Genomic DNA, 13,054 nt, shown 5'->3' on the forward strand with positions numbered 1-13,054 from the left:
CATATTATTTTACAAGAAAATATTGGAAATGGTTGGAGGTGCTGGCAAACATATACTTGAGATAGAATAATGATACATAGCACAGTTACTATACACCCAGAATTTAGATAAGTGGAAGGAGAATCCTCATTTGTCCTAAGGAACCTGCCCACCAGTCTTTACGTAAGGGTTATGCACTGGTTCAACACATTGACATTATGTAGGAGGAAGGAGATGTGCACAAAACAATTAATTTAAAACCTTGAGGAGCATAAACATCCCATTCATGGCCTATAAACAAGAAGGCCTTCTCTCACCATGGTAACCAGCAAGCGCTGTCAGAGTCTTCACAGTTCAGGTTTCTGTCACTGCTCAAGGGGATCCTGTGGATGCCTTAATTTCCTCTGCTTCTAGACATGTTTTCCAAAGGTTAAGGCACTTTTTCGAGGGTCATGTTTAAGGTGCTTTTTTAGTATCGAGAATAAAATCAAATAAAGCAGACCTAACTGAAAACTCTGTGCAACACATTTAGCATTTACTACACAAGGTTGGCTTCTGCATTCTATAACTCTTGCAAAAAGGCACAGGGAAAACGGCCTGGTGCCCTGGAAGGCAAGAATGGGTCAGAATCCATGGGTGAGGAGGACTTTGGGAGGCCCACAGTTGAACTTGCTCTACAGGTATACTTTTTCTCTCTCTGAGTAAAAACACATCTAAGAATGGAAAGTCCTTTATGATCCCAATGGAGAAGTCATTTCAAAAAGGCTGTGCATGTGTTCAATCACAGCCAAAATGGATGGTGGATCATCACTGTCCAGTAGAGAAAAGTTAGGTCATGGAGAGGCATGGCATCTGTCTGGACCAGAGTGAAACGCCATGGAGATGCTTGATCCCACAATCTAGTTATAAATAAATTTTCTTCCTCGACACGAGCTGCATTCCTTCACACTCCTGCTTTTCCTGCTGTGTGCACTCAACCCTGCTCATTGACTCCTTGAGTTTATCGTCCCAGTTACCAAGCCTTTCAGCCTTACGTGTTATGTTAAGGTTTCCTGCTTGGGCAAGTGATATTCTCAAATGTCCACCACACTGACACCCGAAGCCAGGGGTCTTCTATCTAAAGGGCCTATGCATAGCAATACACTCTAGATTCAAATAAGGAGAGACCCTGGTCCCCTAGGGAGGAAAGATCTTCCAGAGCCCCATTATCTCAGAGTCCTGTTTTTACTATTTCTATGATAACTAAGCTTGTAGGTTCAAGATTTAAAATACAGTATTATAGGCATGCCATGTCTTGATTTCAATAGGACACTTAAAATAGTGTTTTTGGGAATGTATTGATAAACACAAACTAGAAAATAATATAATAATATAGACATACAGCTAGATATACAGCCTACCCTAAAAATCTTGGTCAATGGGTTGATATAAATTTTTTTTTAATTTTTTTTAAGATTTCATTTATTTATTCATAGACACAGAGAGAGGGAGAGGCAGAAACACAGGCAGAGGAAGAAGCAGGCATCATACAGAGAGCCTGAATTGGGACTTGATCCAGGGTCTCCAGGATCACGCCCTGGGCTGCAGGCGGCGCTAAACCGCTGCGCCACCGGGGCTGCCCTATAAAATTTTTTTAAAGAGAGAAAATGTTTTTAAAGTATTACAGAGCTCCACCCTTGGCTTTTGCTACTTAATATAGATATAAAAGGTTATTTTTTTTTAGAATTTGATTGTAAGATAGATTTTTGTAGCTAATTTGATCAGATGATATAATTATCATTCAACATTATCCTTTTAATCTAGAACAACAGCTTGAAGTTTGTAACATTAAGCTGCTGAAACAGAGGGAGAGACAAATTTGATATACAGAAAGGGCCAACATAAGTCACCAGAGGAATATGACATCCAAGCAATAAATGTGAAATAAGGCTAGATGAATGGAAACAAAGCACTGAAAAAAAAAAAAGATGATTTATTCACTCAAGGAACATTTTAGTTACCCAATCACTTTGAACATGATTGGGATTTAAAGTGCGAGCAAGGCCCAGACATCAGAGAACTTCAGTATGACAAGTGTCGTAGGGGAGACAGATTTGCAAACACAAATGTCAAAGAGTGTGATACTCAGAGCTGACATCCAACCATGCTGCCCAGCAGCATACAGGCTCGTGTCAGCTCTGCCTAGTGACAGATACCCATGCCACACCGACTAACAAACACTTTGAATACCACCTGAACCTGGTGATAGGTTCTGTTATGCTGATGTGCCTCAAGATAGGCAGGATCTCTAACAACACAGGAGCCATGAAACAGCACTGAAGACTGAAGGGCCCATTGGGAATGAAGCCTAGAGACATAAAAATGGTGGACAATCCACAGAGCAGGTGGATATGTCCATGGAAGGGCTCGGATGGAAGGAAGGCCTGGGGGGTCTGATGTGAGCCCAGGCATGGATTTGGGAATCACTCAAATGGGCAATGACAAGAGTAACTACAACCTCCAAGGAAGAGAATGCATATGGCGAAGCACTGATGACCCTATCAGATAAAAATAAGATTTCTATCTTAAGAAAAGTAGTAAAAAATTTAAAAATCACTAAAGATCAGTAATGTAGAACAAATTGCTTTTTTAGGAAAGCAGAGGACAGCACAGTCCTCTGTGTCTTACACCTCTGGGTCCTGGAACATGCCTCTCAAGGATGCTATGACATCAAATAGAACAAAATAGAAAGTCGTAAGAGGCCTGCATTTTATTTGTGCTACTGTAGTTGTCAATTCCTGTTCACATGACCCCAAGTATTCTACTGAAAAATTTAAAACTTCAATTCGCTAGTAACATGTCTCCAAATCATCATAAGTTAGCCAAATTGATTCTTTCCAAGGGCTCTTTGGATTTATAGTAAAGACAACCTGATCATGCAGATTTTCTTGCTCTTTGGTCTCACCTACCTTCTTATCCCAATATCTCCCTTGGTAACCACAACATTTGAGAAGAGGGAGAAAAAAAATGAAGAGAAATCTTTTATAGGATTTAGCTCAAGGTGCCCAGAATTACAAATTACGATTTTCATAGGCATTCACAACAGTCGTCTGATTGGAGCTCCATGCTTGGAAAATGAAAAGGTTCATTTCTGATACTCCTCCCAGGCCGTCCCGCAGCACTCGCTGACATCCTACCTTTTGGCTCCTCTGGCAGCACTGTCACCTAATTTAATGTCACACCTCAGACGATCCAGGTCTGCCTTCCACAGACAGAACGTCAACAACAAGGGAAACACAGCTCTGGTAGGGGGGTCACAGCCAGGCAATTTCACTGTTATTACTGAAGACTGATCAGAAGCTCAGCAGTGACCGCCACCCTTGACAGAGCCGGTCCTGAACAACCAGAATTTCATTTCATGGCTCCACTTAAAAAAAAAAAAAAAAAAAAAAAAAAACTGGATATACTTATGAAATCACCCTTACGAAGTTCGGTGCACGATCTTGATTAAACGCTTCTGTATTGTTGCATGACAGGGTTTCGGGGCAGAAGCTGAGAGCATCCTGAAATCAAAAGTAGTGATGCCAGTTGCAATTTTTCAGTTGAAAGAGAAGAAACGTTCCCTAAGAATAGTCCCTTATGCCAAACCAACTGTTAGAGCAGAGATTACTACCCTTGCTGCAGTTTCCTTAAGCTCAGAGTGGTTGCAAGTAAAAAGTAACAGTTGTCAGGCCTCACAGTGGCTGGCGGGGGGCCAGGGGACTGGGGAGCCAGGGCCAGGCCCGGACATCTGGGCCTGCCCGCTCGGGTCTTACCAGGCTCCCAGAGAGAGAACGGGCAGGCCTGCAGGTGCCGGGCCTCGGCCGGGAGCACCGAGGAGGAGGCCCGGTGACATCTGTGGGGCGGCCCTATTTGCACGCGGTTCATTCTAAAAGGATTTTTGTCTCCTCTAAACGGATTGCTCTGCCATTATGTAAAGTCAGAATGTTCTTCGATTCCCAGGACACAGAACCCTGAGGCTACGGAAATACACAAACACTCTCATCAAAAACAATCTCCAGGGCAGCCCGGGTTGCTCAGCGCTGCCTTCAGCCCAGGGCCTGACCCTGGAGACCCGGGATCGAGTCCCATGTCGGGCTCCCTGCATGGAGCCTGCTTCTTCCTCTGCCTGTGTCTCTGCCTCTGTGTGTGTGTGTCTCATGAATAAATAAATACAATCTTAAAAAAAAAAAAAAAGAAATCCCCAATTCTCTCTTTATTAAACAGATCACCTGCTATAGCTTTTGACAATTATTTATTGGCTTTCCGGTGGTTAAACCTCAAGTTGTATATCTTCTTCCCTATGGTCCTTCCACATACCTCTCACTACAGCCTGAACTGCTGCCGTCGAACTGAGAAGGGTACGATTGTAGAAATGTTTCACAGAGAAGCTGATCCAACATACTCCATTTAAAGGTGAAAATGCAATGACTGGTTTACTATTTTTGTTTACATCTTGATTCAACCCACTGATTTTTTTTCCAAAACCTCATCTTTTTCTGGCTCCTTGTTTCCCCAGAACATCCAAGGTCTCTGTAAGATTTCAAAAAATAAGTCAGCCTTGTTCTCATGGATAGTCTTACTCTGTTGTTCTCCCTGTATCTACTCTGTAATCTGAGAAAGAGCATAAATGGAAGGTTAACTCTTCTTTCTCTCATACACCAAGCCATTTTAAATTAGAGAAACGACAGGCAATATCACAGTGTGAAATACATATATATGTATATATATGGTATAAAATATATACATAATGTAAAGTAATAGTATACAATGTAAAATAGAAAAATAATATATCATGTAGAAAATATCTTCTACTTTATATGTAGAAAGTATATTTTCTACTTTACATTATATACTATTACTTTACATTATATATACTATATGTGTTATATATTATATACTCTGTATATTATTTACTATTACCTACCTGCCAGGAGGTAATGTAAAAAGTAGTATATAATGTAAAGTAGAAAATATATTTATATACATATATATAATTATAGAAAATATTTGTGTGTATATATATATATATATATATATATTCTACTTTACATTACCCATCAGAGGGAACTATAAACTGTAGGATTTATGAACAAATTTTAGAAGCACGGGGTCCTCCAGATTACTATTTTAAATTAGGGATTTTTTAAATCTCTCATTCACATGTTAGTTTAAGCAATAAACACTAAAGGCATGACCTAACTGGAAATGAACTTCTTAGTTGAAAATGTTTTAATATAAAGAATTGCTGGGATGCCTGGGTGGCTCAGAGGTTGAGCATCTGCCTTTGGCTCAGGGCCTGATCCAGGGTCTGGGGATCAAGTCCTGTATCAGGCTCCCTGCAAAGAGTCTGCTTCTCCCTCTGCCTATGTCTCTGCCTCTCTCTGTGTCTCTCATGAATAAATAAATTAAGTCTTTTAAAATACATATATGTATAAGCCATTGAACTTGGTACTAGGTCTGAATGAAAAACCTAACTAGTTAGAAGCCAGGGTAGATTGAGTAGATTGAGTAGATTCTGCTATGACCTGCACTTCATCTCAGAGAATCAAGTTAACAAGATGGATCATTTTTTTTTTATCAGAGTTCAATTTGCCAACATATAGCGTAAGACCCAGTGATCATCCCATCAAGTGCCCCCCTCAGTGCCCATCACCCAATCACCCCCAACCCCCCACCCACCTCCCCTTCCACTACCCCTTGTTCGTTTCCCAGACAGAGTTAGGTGTCTCTCATGTTCTGTTATCCTCACTGATATTTTCACTTATTTTCTCTTCTTTCCCCTTTATTCCCTTTCACCATATTTATATTCCCCAAATGAATGAGACCATATGATGATTGTCCTTCTCCAATTGACTTACTTCACTCAGCATAATACCCTCCAGTTCCATGCACGTTGAAGCAAATGGTGGGTATTTGTCGTTTCTAATGGCTGAGGAATATTCAAGATGGATCATTTAACTATGTGAACCACACTTCACTTTTAAACACATAGAATGGTACCTGGTAATTCAAAATGGCATCTGGGAGACTCACAATCACTAATGTAGCAAGACCTCAGCTGGCACCTGACAAGGCTGAGTTCCAAGATGATTCTAAATAGATGATGAGCTGCACAGTGATGGACATGGGCATTGTTTACTTGAAAACTGTGTTGACAGCACCTGCAACTTTAAATTCATGATGCTCTTTGAGGATTCTGCTGTGGTTCAAATTCTGTACCTCTAGAACACTGGTTCAGAGAGAGCATTACCTAGTGCAGGAGGAGGGGAGGGGCATCATGCTCAAGGCACTGTTTCCATCACAGAAAATCTCCCTCCATGGAATGAGCTCTAGGAGTGTGATCACTGACCTGAGCAGTAACCTGTATCTTGTTTGTTCTCTGTCTTCAAAAATATTGCAGGTTATGTAGATGTCGACACTGTCTTAGCCTGGTTCCAGCGAAGGCCATTATTTTCATCCTATTTTCTTTGCAGAGCAATAGAGACAACAAAACAATAGACACAGCAAAGCTTTGATCGCTAGGCATTTTTTAAGAGTGATTAACGGAACAGCAATGCATGTGTTCATCCCAACTTGGTTGGATAAAAACCAAGTATTTGTCAAAGTTGTATCAATGAATTTAGTCACTGTCTCAGATAGAGGTCTAGTAGATGGATAAAGGCAGATGTAAAGGAGTACAAATGGTTGCTTCCACCATGCCAGGCCCCCTGCCAAGGATTTCACCAACATGATTTTACTTATTTAATTCTGAAAACATTTCTTGGGATAAGCAAAGCTGTAAAAAAGCAACTAATAGTCCCCAAGCCACAAACCTAGTAAAACGCAAACTTAAAAATTCTAACTCAAATTTTTCTCACTTAAAACCTTATCATCTTTTCATTATACCATCCTTCGAAATGTGTATTTTTTAAAGACGTTATTTATTTATTCATGAGAGACACAAAGAGAGAGAGGCAGAGACACAGGCAGAGGGAAAAGCAGGCTCCATGAAGGAAGCCTGATATGGGACTCCATCCCAGGACTCCAGGATCACGTCTTGAGCCGAAGGCAGATGCTAAACTGCTGAGCCACACAGGTGCCCCTAAAATTCTGTTAACTACTTATTAAACTCATAAGAGATTTCATATTTTCCTACAGACTACATTATATATTTGTGAAAGTGTACAGAAAAAAATTAATAGAAGTAATAGTAAATAATTATGAGAAAACATTTTGAGGGAAATAGACTAGAGTACCTAATGATGTTAAAGTAATTGCCAACACTTTAAAAATTGCATGATTCACTGTTTGGGATGATATTGAAGCAGCACTAATTTCATGAAGTAGACAAAAGAGAAGTCTTGTTTATTCAAGAGATATTTGTTAGAAGATCACTATGTGGCAGGTGCACTATTAAGTATTGGATACATAGCCATGAATAAAGTAGCTAAAGCACCGAGTTAGGGCTGCATGGATGAAGTGGTCAAAATGCTGGTCCTCCCTTAATTCATTCCTCACTTTAGGAGAAGTGGGATTTTAGGAAATAATTTAAATTTTTTTTCACCTCAGCTTCCTAAACTTGACTTTGTGTGGTATTCCCAACCTCGTATCTTACCTATAGAACTATATCTTCCAAGTTTCCTTGATATATGGACAGGTGGACGTATGGAATCAGTGAACAAGATAAGCCTTTCAGGAAGGAAGGAAGGAAAGAAAGAGAGAGAGAAAGGGAGAAAGGGAAGGAGGGGAGAGAGGGAAGGAGGAAGGGAAAGAAAGACAGACAGACAGAAAAACCTCTCATGCACCAGCCATTGAAACTAAGTCCTGGGAAAACAATAATAAAGTGTAAACTCTAATGTCCTTCAGTTGTATGAACGAGAGGATGAGAGCCTAGACTACTGTACCAGAATGCCCTTACTATAAAAGTCTCAAAATAAATAAAACAGGGTTATAGGGTAATAGGAAAATGAGTAAAAATTGATAATTTTTTACTCTGATGCATATATTGAAATATATTGCATCTTTTCTGCTAGAAGGAAGTAACCTATAAGTACTTGCATGTCTCTCTATAGTAGTAATTAGAGGGAATTATTGATGGGCTCACAGAATGAATGAATAAATATTAAAAAGAGTGCCAAGGGGTGCCTGGATGGCTCAGTGGATTAAGCATCTGACTCTTGATTTTGGCTCAGGTCATGATCTCAGGAAGATCAAGCCCCATGTCAGGCTCCATGCTCAGCATGGAATCTGCTTCAGATTCTGTCTCCCTCTGCCCCACCCCCCCTACCCCCACCACATGCTCAATCTCTCTCTCTCTAAAATAAATTAATAAATCTTTTAAAAAATAAAAATAAAAACAGTGCTGATCTGATCATTGGGAGGCCCAAGCTCTAGTCCTCTCCACCACTGGTTGGTTCACTATTGAACTGTGCAAGTAATGCATCTCAGATCTCAGTTTTCTGATGAGGAGGATGGTTACCTTTAAATTCTAAAATTCTGAGATGATGATTACTTTAACTATAAATTTTAAATATATACTGGGTCTATGTACACCTTAAGATATCACCCAAAGAGAAAGTTTTAGATCCAGTTAAGTGTCCTCCTAAAATGCAGAGGCAACAAATTTAGATATTTGCTCCCTATTCTGGGATTATACAACATTAAGAAAGAAAGATAACACAAATCTGTCATCTGTGCCAAAAAGGATAAAAATCATCCCTTCTCAAGCTGAAAATATTGATGCTTTTGCTATAATTAAATCCACAGGAGAACTAACCCATCCAAATAGCAACAAATTCTTCTGTGAATTGTCACATACTCCTATGCACTAACAAAGGCCCATTCCCCATATTAAAGGAAATGCTGAACAAGCTAGGCAAGAAGAAATTTTTATTTTTTCACATATTTATTTTCTACTCATTTTCCCCATTACATTAAAAAAAAGGTCTTCTGCAATTCAGAAGAAAACTTTTGAAATAAAATGACATACACCCTCAAGGTTGACATCCTACGCTTTTCAAAGCACTAGCATTGTTAAAGCTTAAAATAACCTTGTGGAGAACTTATAACCAGTTATCGTTTCATTATTTTGCAGATGGGGAAACGGAAGCCTAAAAACTGGAGTCCCTTGCTCAAAGTCAGAGGGCTAGAAAAAGGCACAACCAGTGTTAATTGTAGGGTAGATATCTTCTCCCAACCACGACAAGGTGAGTGGAGATCTATTTTTACTCTGTCATAATTAAAATCATTTCAGCAAAGATTTTGTGTTTGATAGATTAATAGTGATTAAGTTGTTAGTATCACAATAGCTGATTAATACTCTAAGCCTTAGTTGATGTATTGTCAGAAACTATATATTAACTTTAATCTTAATGTCAAATATTCTAAAAATACCTAACATAAGTGTCATAAAGTCAAATAAATATTTAAGATTATACTTATAACTGCTCTCTGTTACTGAATACTTAAGTTTTAAATCACCTGTAAAATAGAGATGAGTTTAGAAGGAAGATTTTTTAAAAACTCTTTGTTTCTTGGGTTTCAGTAATTTGGGTGTATTTGTTTTTCATGATCAAATGTAACGTATATGACTAAAATCACCAGAATACAGAATAACAAATGGATTACATTGAGGAATACTTGTTATAAATATAGGCTATTACATGATCCATTTGAGTATAAAAATTACTCTATTCCAAGAAGACAATTGAAATGATTGCATCGATCTATCACATCCATCTTGGCAACCACATACAAAATTATCAGAGCTCTTCCATTTTTCTACCAGTTCTGGTTTTGTGTTGTTTTTGGTTTTAATAACTGACTCCTTGCTATGAAATGTCACAGAAGGAGAGTTCTCATTAAATTTCCAAACTTTCCAGAAATAAATAAATCTATCCAACTTCACTGGGATCTCAGAAAACAGACTTTTCTGCAGTTCAACTCTGTACCAGACTTGAGAACCATTCGTTCATTCTGGAGCTGCTAGCAGGGTACATTTACTGCCCTAGTTATGATGTCTGCAGAGTGCACGGAGAGGGTGGCAGAGTCAACCCACCCTTTCTCTCAGTGGGTCAGGGACCATCAGAAAGACAGGGCACAGAAAACGGTCACAGGTAACACAGGAGAGTTCCACAAAAGGGATATTTATAAAGTAGGGGGACCCAATAAGCAAGAATAGGGCATCTGCCAAGAGAAGGAGACCTCACGGCAAGAGAGGGAGCCCTGATGTTCCCTACTTAAGGAAGACACTCACTGAAACGGACTTGTTTATCACTTTGTCATCAAGCCATATCATCTTAATTAGGAAACTATTTTGAAAGAAAATGGACAAAGCTGGTCTTTTGTAGTAACTGTGATGGAAGCATCACTCTGAAAACTCTCCTCTAACCCATGAGGAAGATCACCTCTATAAATTCCAGTACATATATGTCACCTGCCTAGAGATTACACATATTATATATCTTGTTGGCCATTATTCAGTCCTAAATTTTGGTTTGATTCTTTTAGTGATGAAGGACAATATGGATACATAATACTTATCAGGCAATAGGTATTAAAATACTATGTCACCAGATCCCTGGGGGAAAGGCTGACCAGGAGCCCTTTTGTTCCTGAGATAACAGAATTCTTTTCAGCTCAGCTCTACCAACGCCATACATTGGCCAAGCCTGACAAGAGGCCAGGGGAAACAGCATCCCTCCATGCAGCCAGAGAAAGATGGATTGATGAGACAGTGCAGGGTAGAGAACGGTGGAGACTGAGTAGATTCTGAGGAACACCCAGACAATACCCAAGACAACCCCCAGCAAAAGCACACAACAGTCAGAGACTTTTCCCTCAAACAGGTTTGGGAAAGGTGTGAGAACAAAAGGAGAGCCAAGAATGACCCCCACGCAAACATGGGAATGAGGCTGGGTTATGCTTTACCTAACTGGACTTTACCTGACTGGACATCATGCTTTACCATCTGTGGAGAAACTATTAGTCCAATTTTACAGATGAGTAAACCGACGTGCAGAAAAATTCAATAAATTGCCCAAATTCATACAACTGGCAAAGGGCAGTGCTGGGACTTGAAGCAAAAGCTTTCTGACTTCAAATCACACACTTTCCCTGTAGGGACCCCACATCCTGAGGAATACGTGAGTGCGATTTCCCGCTGGCCTGAGACGTAGCTCCACTAGGGAAGATCAGATTTTACCTGACCCTGTTTGTATCACGATTAGCCATAGCAGAAGATCCTTGAGACTTGGTATGGATTCAAAAAAATCCATTAAACATGAACAGAACCAGCCATCAAGAGTTTGTTTTTTGCCTTTGCATCTACTGGAGACACATACTGGAAGAAGAAAATGTGCCATCCAGGCAATTTTCCTCTTTGCCAGAGGCATGTATACCCCCTGAGAGAAGACATTGTCATTTCTATAATACTGGAACGGTTAATATTTATGCTTACTTGTCTGCTACTATCCGCCCCAGGACAACTTGAACTAATTTTCAGAGTATAACTAGCAACATGCTTTGTAAAAACAAAAGAAGAAATGCATGTAACCAAGCTGGTTTTGATTTGGCCTCAGTAAACTTCTCTTCCATTAACTCCCTTCAATAATCCAACAATAATTTCTCTTATGTTCCTTAAGTAAAACACTCACATGAAATAGACTTGTTTATCACTTTGTGACCAGCCTATACAATCTTTTTTTATTGAAATAAATTTGACACATAACATTGTGTAAATTTAAAACATATAACATATTAGGGAGCCTGGGTGGCTCAGTTGGTTAAGCACCCAAATCTTGGTTTGGGCTCAGGTCATGATCTCAGGGTCAATCGAGCCCCACAATTGAACCTACTTAGGATTCTTCTCTCCCTCTCCCTCTGCCCCAACTTGCCACCCCCAACCTGCTCACGCTTTGTCTCTCTCCAGAAAAAAATATGTTAATTTGATACATATTGTAATACGATTGCCATTGTAAAGATAATTAGCACCTTTATTATATTACGTAATTAGCATTTCTTTTACATGGTTGCAATAATTAAGCTCTGGATTCTGAGCAAATCTGATGATATTCTGGTCTATATTCCCTATACCATGCATTAGGTCCCTAGGATTTATTCACTACTCACTGCAAGTTTGTCTCCTGAAACAACATCTGTCCTATCCCACCACCTCTCAGCCCCTGGTAATTACCACTTTACCTTTTGTTTTAATATGTTTGGCTTTTTTAGACTCTACATGTAAGTGACATCATGCAGTATTCATCTTTTCCGGCGTCAAGATTGTCACAAATGACAGGACGTCCTTCCTTCTCATGGCTGGACAATATTCCTCTCTCTATATATAACAATATTCCATTATATATATAAAATCTTCTTTATCCATTCATCTGTTGATGGGTACTTATGTTGTTTCCATATTTTGACTATTGTGAATAATGCTGCAATAAACATATACCCAGAAGTAAAACTTCTGGGCAGTATGGCAGATTTAGTTTTAATTTTTAAAGATTAGATTTTAAATTTTTTTTATTGTCTTCCTATAGTCATGAAAGAGCAACATGGATACTTAATAGGCAACAGACATACATTAAAATACTACGTAATGATCATTGTCTAGGCACTATTGACAGGACTGCACAGAGAAGGTCCAAGGGATAAAATGACACACACATACACACTCATCATCATCATCATCATCATCATCATCATCATCATCTTTAGACCAAAGGACTTTGCCATCTGATGGGATGGGTGAAATTCTCCTACAAGCTGAGACAGATATGCAAAGAAATCACCAATCTGCAGAACACCACAAGCATTGTTATAACTGCCAATTTTTGCAACTCACATAAAAGACAGTACTATCTACTTTATATAAAGATATATATACACATATACATGGAAATGGCCTGGTATAATATTTCCCACGCTGAGAATAGGGATTCCATCTAAGGAGTGTAGGAGGAGGAACTGAAGACAATGGTCAAAGGAGGATTTACCTTCACCTGTAATGCTCCAACTTTTATAAGATGAATATATTTTTGCACATGTTATGTATTTTTCAAAGTCTTTA

General features: G+C 39.2%; 1 long non-coding RNA gene across 3 annotated transcripts in view; it reads left to right on the forward strand.

Moving 5' to 3' along the window:
- Positions 1-13,054, forward strand: part of LOC111093237 — a 64,173-nt gene that overhangs the window by 24,089 nt on the left and 27,030 nt on the right. For 2 of the 3 annotated variants that reach the window (XR_005353338.1, XR_005353340.1), the window contains exons 3-4: positions 4,330-4,413; positions 9,074-9,185. This is a non-coding gene — a long non-coding RNA (uncharacterized LOC111093237). The remainder of the gene's footprint in view (positions 1-4,329; positions 4,414-9,073; positions 9,186-13,054) is intronic. The other variant, XR_005353339.1, reaches the window with a different exon arrangement.

The sequence above is a fragment of the Canis lupus genome, chromosome 1, assembly GCF_011100685.1.
Source record: "Canis lupus familiaris isolate Mischka breed German Shepherd chromosome 1, alternate assembly UU_Cfam_GSD_1.0, whole genome shotgun sequence".
NCBI lineage: Eukaryota > Metazoa > Chordata > Mammalia > Carnivora > Canidae > Canis > Canis lupus.